The following is a 7,132-nucleotide window of genomic DNA, read 5'->3' on the forward strand; positions in this document are numbered from 1 at the left end:
CAACAAGATATTTTTGCTCATTTCTTAATCCTACAATACACACGAACAAGCTTTAGAATTGTAAATTTTCTTTTCCTTAAAGAAAATCATATACACACACGCACACATCTACATAGGCAAAGGTCCCTCTCCTTGTCCCCCTTCGGCTGCACTGAGACTTTGGGGCCTTTGCTGCATTTTGGTGACATTCTGGTCAGTGCATTTTCTCACTGTGGTATCCAGGAAGCTGCCCAGGACGCAGGGCTCTGGCCACGAGGGAGCCTCACCACAGGCCCAGGGCAGGGTCCGAGGGCTCATAAGGCTGTACACAGGTGTCGTAGTCGTCCTCTTCCGGGACACACGTCTCTCTAACCGGCAACGGGCAAATGGTCAGAGGATCCGGGCGTTCACCGCCATCGTGGGCTCTGGGCCTGAAATACGCGCACAGTGTCCCTGAGAAGGTGTCCGTGAAGGTGAAGATGTGCGAGCCGTCGGACACGTTGAAGAAGGACAGCTTCCCCGCCTCCCAGTCCAGGAAGACGGCCACGCGTCGCGGGGGCACGCGCAGGGTGAGCGCGACGCGGTGCGGGGCCAGCACGAAGTACTCNGAACCGCTGCGGGCTTCCCGCCGCCAGGCCGGGCGCCGCCTCGCGGGACGAAACGCTCTTGCCGTCCGCGGAGACCTCCAGGCTGGGGTGTGCCGAGGCCGGGTCCAGGGTCACATCCACTGCGCGGAGGCACAGAGTTAGCAGGGTTAATGCCAGCTGAAGACAGTTCTGGGTCCCTACTGTCCCCTCCCAACACAGGCCAACGTGGTTTCTCCTGGTGGAGCAATCGGTGGAATCGTCACCGTCCCCCCCCTCCTAAAAACCCCCTCCCCTGGCTGAAGTGGCATGCAAGTCACTCGCGAGCATTTGAAAGTGATAACAGGAATTTTATCCTTTCTTGAACGGGAAGGTTCCTGAATTCCATACTGGGTGCCACTGAGGTAGGTTCGTTGGGGTGGAGCCAAGTCCTGGTCAAGGGGAAGGAGCTCGGGCTGGTTCTATTCCTGGCTGGTCCCTCCACACTGCGTGACCTTCAGTTCATCACGTGAGCCCTGGGCCTTGGTTATACAGTGATTTGGGGATTTTTAAACTAAAGTGGACCTCTGAAATTACCTAGTCCAGTGCCCTGCACTCCCAACACCCCACCCCACCAAAACACACCCATTTAGCAGATGAGAACCCCGAAGATCTCTATGTCAGACAGTCTGAGATGATGAGCTGGGAAGTTCCTTACAGACTGCGTTCTGTACACAGGCCCAGGAAGCAGCCTTCCTGCCAGACAGAAACAAACCTAGCAAAACCCAGAATGCTTATGTGTATTTGGGAATGTGTATGCACATGCATGCAAGCATGCATGTGTGCGTGTGTGTACATGCATGCGTATGTGTCATGTTGAGTGTGCAAGTGTGCTTGTGTCTGTGTGAGCAGGCCCTATACTTGGCTGTTGGGCAGGCCCTTCCTCCATTCTCAGTTCTCTCTTCCTTCTGTTTAAGACCCAGCCAACCCAAGTCAAAGGTCACATTTCCTGGCTTCAGTTACCTGCATATTGTTGGGCTGCTCTCCACTCTGAAACCAAACAGAGAGGAAAAAGAGGTTCAGAGATCTGAGTCAGTAACTGTAGAACTTTGGGGGAGGCTTAAAATACATAAGGGATTCCTGCAAACCAAATAACCCCATTCCCACCATGACAGCTGGTTTGGATCCAGACTGCTCTGGTTCGATCATAGTATTTTCCCAGGAATTTAGGATTGAGTAGGGGACTGGCATCAGTGCCAGGTTATAACAAAGAGTGAGGTTGTGCTGGGAAAGTCAGAAGAGAGCATGTGGGCAAAGAGAACCAACACAAGCAGCCTGGATGCCCTGAGGGATGGAAATGACGCCTCGATCTCGTCAGTCCCCAGAAAGCCCAGTAGAGCATGGCTCCTGTCCTAAGATATCTCTAGGTACCCTGTCTTCCCTCAGCACGCCTCCTTTCTTAATGTGAGCCATTCTAAGTGGATTTGTTTCATTTTATCTTGTTCTGTTTTGCAATGGTGAGATGACCAACTCAGAAAATAGCAAAAGCTTTAGAAGATGCTTTTAGAACTCCATAAATATACAGCAGGGCTTTTAACTGTGATTTCACATCCGCACAACCAGTAGAACTTTAAAAACATAACTTCTTGCATAGAATAACTCAACTCTAAACAATGTTGATTCTCCCCAAATTTATCTATAAATGCAAAGCAATCCCATGCAAAACTCCTTTTGGGGTTTTTAAAGGAACTTAATAAATTTATCCTAAAATTTTTATTTTAAAAAGGTCCATTAATTTTTAAAAAGGAAGAAGAAACAGGGAAGGAGAACTAACTTATATTTTCAGATACTCTAAAAGCCATAGCAATAAAAAACAATGAGGTAACAGGTGGGCCATCTAGACGTGGAAACTGAATATGCACCAAAGGTGACACCCCACACCAATGGTCAAACCATGGGCGGTGTAGTAGATAGTGTTGGGAAAACCAACTCACTATATGGAGAAAAATCACTGGATTCTCACAAAATGGCAAATTCTAGATGGGTTAAGGACTTACACATAACACATAGAAAGTTAATTGAAGACTACGTAAGAAACTTCGTGACCTAAGAGCAAAAGCTTTAGAAGATGCTTTTAGAACTCCATAAATATACAGCAGGGCTTTTAACTGTGATTTCACATCCGCACAACCAGTAGAACTTTAAAAACATAACTTCTTGCATAGAATAACTCAACTCTAAACAATGTTGATTCTCCCCAAATTTATCTATAAATGCAAAGCAATCCCATGCAAAACTCCTTTTGGGTTTTTTAAAGGAACTTAATAAATTTATCCTAAAATTTTTATTTTAAAAAGGTCCATTAATTTTTAAAAAGGAAGAAGAAACAGGGAAGGAGAACTTATATTTTCAGATACTCTAAAAGCCATAGCAATAAAAAACAATGAGGTAACAGGTGGGCCATCTAGACATGGAAACTGAATATGCACTAAAGGTGACACCCCACACCAATGGTCAAACCATGGGCGGTGTAGTAGATAGTGTTGGGAAAACCAACTCACTATATGGAGAAAAATCACTGGATTCTCACAAAATGGCAAATTCTAGATGGGTTAAGGACTTATACATAACACATACAAAGTTAATCGAAGACTACGTAAGAAACTTCGTGACCTAAGAGTGAGGAAGGTCTTTAACAAAACTTCAAAAACACAAGCCATCAGGTAAAAATTTAGATTTTACCAAAATTAATTATTTATTTTTAATAAGAGGAATCATGGGCAAAACTAATAGCAGGTGATAGAATAGAAGAAGAAATTCACAGTGTTTAATACTAACAAGGAATTAACATCCTGTTTGTGTATGTATGTGTGTTTCCTGTGAATCAATAAGAAAAAGATAGCAACTACACAAGAAAAAAGGACAAACAATATGAACTGGCAATTTTCAGAAGAGAAAGCTCCAGAAACCAAGCTATATATAAAGAGATGTTCAAGCTTCTCAGGTTCAGAGGTGTGCACAGTAAAAGAAAAATGAGCAATTGCTTATCCCCATTGACTGGCAAATTTAGGACACTAACTCCCACGGGATAATGGCACATGGAGCCTCCTTGCACAACAGGTGGCAGGATGAAAGCAATGCCTGCAGGGATCCTTCTAACCCCCTTCGTGGAAGTATGCCCCATGAATCAGCAATTCCCCTCCTGGGTAAATATCCCTGAGAAGTTTCCACACAAGGCCTAAAGGCAACATGTTTGAGGCTATTTATTCAGTGTTGTTTGTGGTGGTGTAGAGGCAGAGGCAGCCTGAATGTCTACTGCAGGAAGGGGAATTTAAAGGAGTTAAAAAGGAGAACTGTCACTCCAGTGGCACAATCAGCAATCATTTAGTGCATGGTACTTATAAGGAGTTAAAAAGGAGAAGTTTCTCCTCCTTCTGCAGCAAGAAGGAGAAACAGGCCAGACATGGTGGCAGGGGTGGATATTAAAGAACAGTAATTATTGGGCCGGCCCGGTGGCGCACTGGAGAGTGCGCTGCTTGGGAGTGCGGCGGCGCTCCCGTCTGAGGGTTCGGATCCCATGTGGAGACCGGTTCCCGCTCACTGGCTGAGCGTGGTGTGGGCGCAACACCGAGGGTTGTGATCCCGTTACCGGACAGTAAAAAAGACAAACAAACAAAAAAAAAAAAAAGGAAGAACAGTAATTATCTAGGTGACTCTGGTGAGCAACCAGTGTTGGAACCAATGGTTTACAGTATGCTTAGGCTTCAGGACAACAGAAAAATAAGTATAAAAGTAAAACTCAGTATAACCTCTGCCAAGTGACAGAGATTAATATGTGCTGTGGGATGAAGCCAGAATGAAGCATGATTGGTTAATCAGAGCGAGTTTGACTGGGGTGCTGAGATGTAAATGTGGAACAGTGGGAGGAAACGGGCTTCACTCACCAGCCTGGCCTTCTGCCCTTCTCCAGTCTGAAGCAGCCAAGGGAAGACAGGGAATTAGAACATTAGGACTCTTCAGCTTCCCCGCTCACAAAACACATTGTGCACCTACCCCTGCCCCTCTCCCCTTTCTCCTGCCACCCACACAGTTAGCATGGTTCCAGTCTGGGCATCATATCTGGTTGGGAGTGAGAGGAAGATACATGGATAACCAGAAGCAGAAACATAGATGAGAAGAAATAGTTCTAAGAGGGGTCACTTACCCAGCTCCATCTGAAGCTTCTCTGTAAGCAGAACACATGGAGGAAACATCAGCCTTCGGATGAGTGAAACCACTCTCTCAAGGCAGGGCACTTAAACCACTGCTAACCCCAACCTTATCCTTGGCTCTACAAGGCCTACAAAAGAAGTCCCATCTGAAAGATTCTAATGCTTCATCCTATTTTTTGCTCAAAGGCAGAAATCCATACTTGCTCAGGAAGGGAAAGCAGGTCTCAGTATTAAGGGGCCTCTTCCAAGGACTCAGGTCTTTTTGAAGAGGCTACTGCTCATTCATCACAGGCTTTTCATGAGGCTCCTGAATAAGTCCAGGCACTGAGCACAGCCTGCGTGGGCCTCAGGGTCACTTACTGGCTACATTATTTAAAGAACTAGAAGGATATTACACACATCACACCAGCTTACCCCAGTGGTCTGCAGCCAGCACTATTGGCATGGCACTCAGAACTTACCCAACTGTGCTATAAATTTCCCTGGAGAAGAAACAAAGAATAGAGAAAAATCTCTTATGTTGGGAGTACGAGTCAGATAGGATAGACCAATGTACACTGAAGCTTCATTTCCCCAAAGTGCACAGACTCCAGCCCTGTTCGTCTAGGAGCCCTGGCTGGGCTGGATAAGAGCAGCTCCAAAGCTGGGGAAGGGGAAGAGCAAAGCTCTGTCCCACCCCCTTTCAGCCCTGCTCTTGAGCTCCTCCTCACCCTCCCTTTCACCTGGTTGACCCAGTGCCCTCCCTTCTCCTAGTCAGGGATGCGGGCATAGTGTGTACTTACCTTGTTCCTTCTCTGCCTGCTTCATCAGCTTTTCTGAAAGGAAGAAGGAAGGGAGAAGACTGAGTATGCACCCTCCTCCACCTATTTCCATGTCCCATTCCAGATCTGTCCCCTTCTTTCCACTCTATGCCCCCTCTACCACTTTCTCCTGAACAAAGCCAGCTTCAGAAGTGCAGCCCCAGGGCCTGCCTCGTACCTTGGGACCTCCGTTGCTTCTGAAAGAAGTACAGCACCAGAATCGTGAGAAGAGCTAGGATGAGCAGCAATCCCACCAGAGTCCCAAGGAAAGCTGTCTTCCATGGGGAGGTTCCAGGTAAAAATATGTCTAGAAAACACCCCACAGGGAGTTGTGATAACTGAAAAAACCTGCTCTGATCAGGTCAGCTAAATTGTACTGCTTTGGGAAGTCTAGGGTAAATCAGTAGTTATGTCCCATGTCCTGTAAAACTTATCATAAGAGCATTTTTACTTAGAAACATACATACTGGTACCAGAAAAGTAATAAAGTAATTAAATAACTTAGAATGCTTCTTGTAACCCTTACCCTCAATTCCTGTATGCAGCATCCTAGCATCTAACCTAGTAGCAATCCAAAATCTATATGTATGTAGTAGCCAATAAACTGATGTGGTGATTAAGGGGGCTGTCCTCTTCTCTCTCTCCTTTGATTCTTCCACTTTCTTGTGATTATAAAATACTAAGCTCTGCTGGTCCCTTATAGAATACATTTCTCAGGGTGACCTCACTATGCAAATAGAAATGAAAAAAGAGCTGGAGTAGCTATTCTCATATCAGATAAAATAGACTTTAAACCAGAAACCATAAAAAGAGATAGAGAAGGCTACTGTATAATGATAAAAGGACCTATCCAACAAGAAGACATAACAATGATAAATATATAAGCACCCAACATTGGAACAGCCAGATTTATAATGCAAATACTTATTAGAGCTAAAGAAGGAGATAGACACTAATACTATAACAGCAGGAGAACTGAACACCCCACTCTCAACATTGTACAGGTCATCTAGGCAAAAAATTAACATAGAAACACAAGATCTAAACAACGTTTTAGAACAATTGGACTTGACAGATATCTACAGAACATTTCATCCAACAACCTTAGAATATACAATCTTTTCATCAGCACATGGAACATTCTCCAGGATAGACCAAATGTTAGGTCACAAAGCAAGTCTCAACAAATTCAGAAAAATTGGAGTTATTTCACGTATTTTCTCAGATCACAATGGATTAAAACTAGAAATCAATAACAAATGAAACTCTGGAAACTATACACACACATGGAAATGAAACAGCATTCTACTCAATGACATATGGGTCCAAGAAGAAATTTAACAGGAAATCAAGAAATTTATTGAAACTAATGAAAATAATAACACACCATACCAAAACCTGTGGGATACTGCAAAAGCAGTAGTAAGGGGAAAACTTAGCTCATTAAATGCTTACTTCAGAAGAATGAAAAGATGGCAAGTAAACAACCTAATACTTCACCTTAGAGAACTAGAAAAACAAGAACACTCCAAACCCAAAGTTAGTAGATGGAAAGAAATAATTAAGATCAGAGCAGAAC

The 7,132-nt window shown here is 44.5% G+C and overlaps 1 pseudogene; it reads right to left on the reverse strand.

Annotated features, from left to right (window-relative positions):
- Window positions 1–51: 51 nt before the first annotated feature.
- LOC103581112 lies at window positions 52–5,860 on the reverse strand (annotated as a pseudogene).
- Window positions 5,861–7,132: the final 1,272 nt, after the last annotated feature.

Source organism: Galeopterus variegatus, unplaced genomic scaffold, assembly GCF_000696425.1.
Source record: "Galeopterus variegatus unplaced genomic scaffold, G_variegatus-3.0.2 Scaffold12393, whole genome shotgun sequence".
Taxonomy (NCBI): domain Eukaryota; kingdom Metazoa; phylum Chordata; class Mammalia; order Dermoptera; family Cynocephalidae; genus Galeopterus; species Galeopterus variegatus.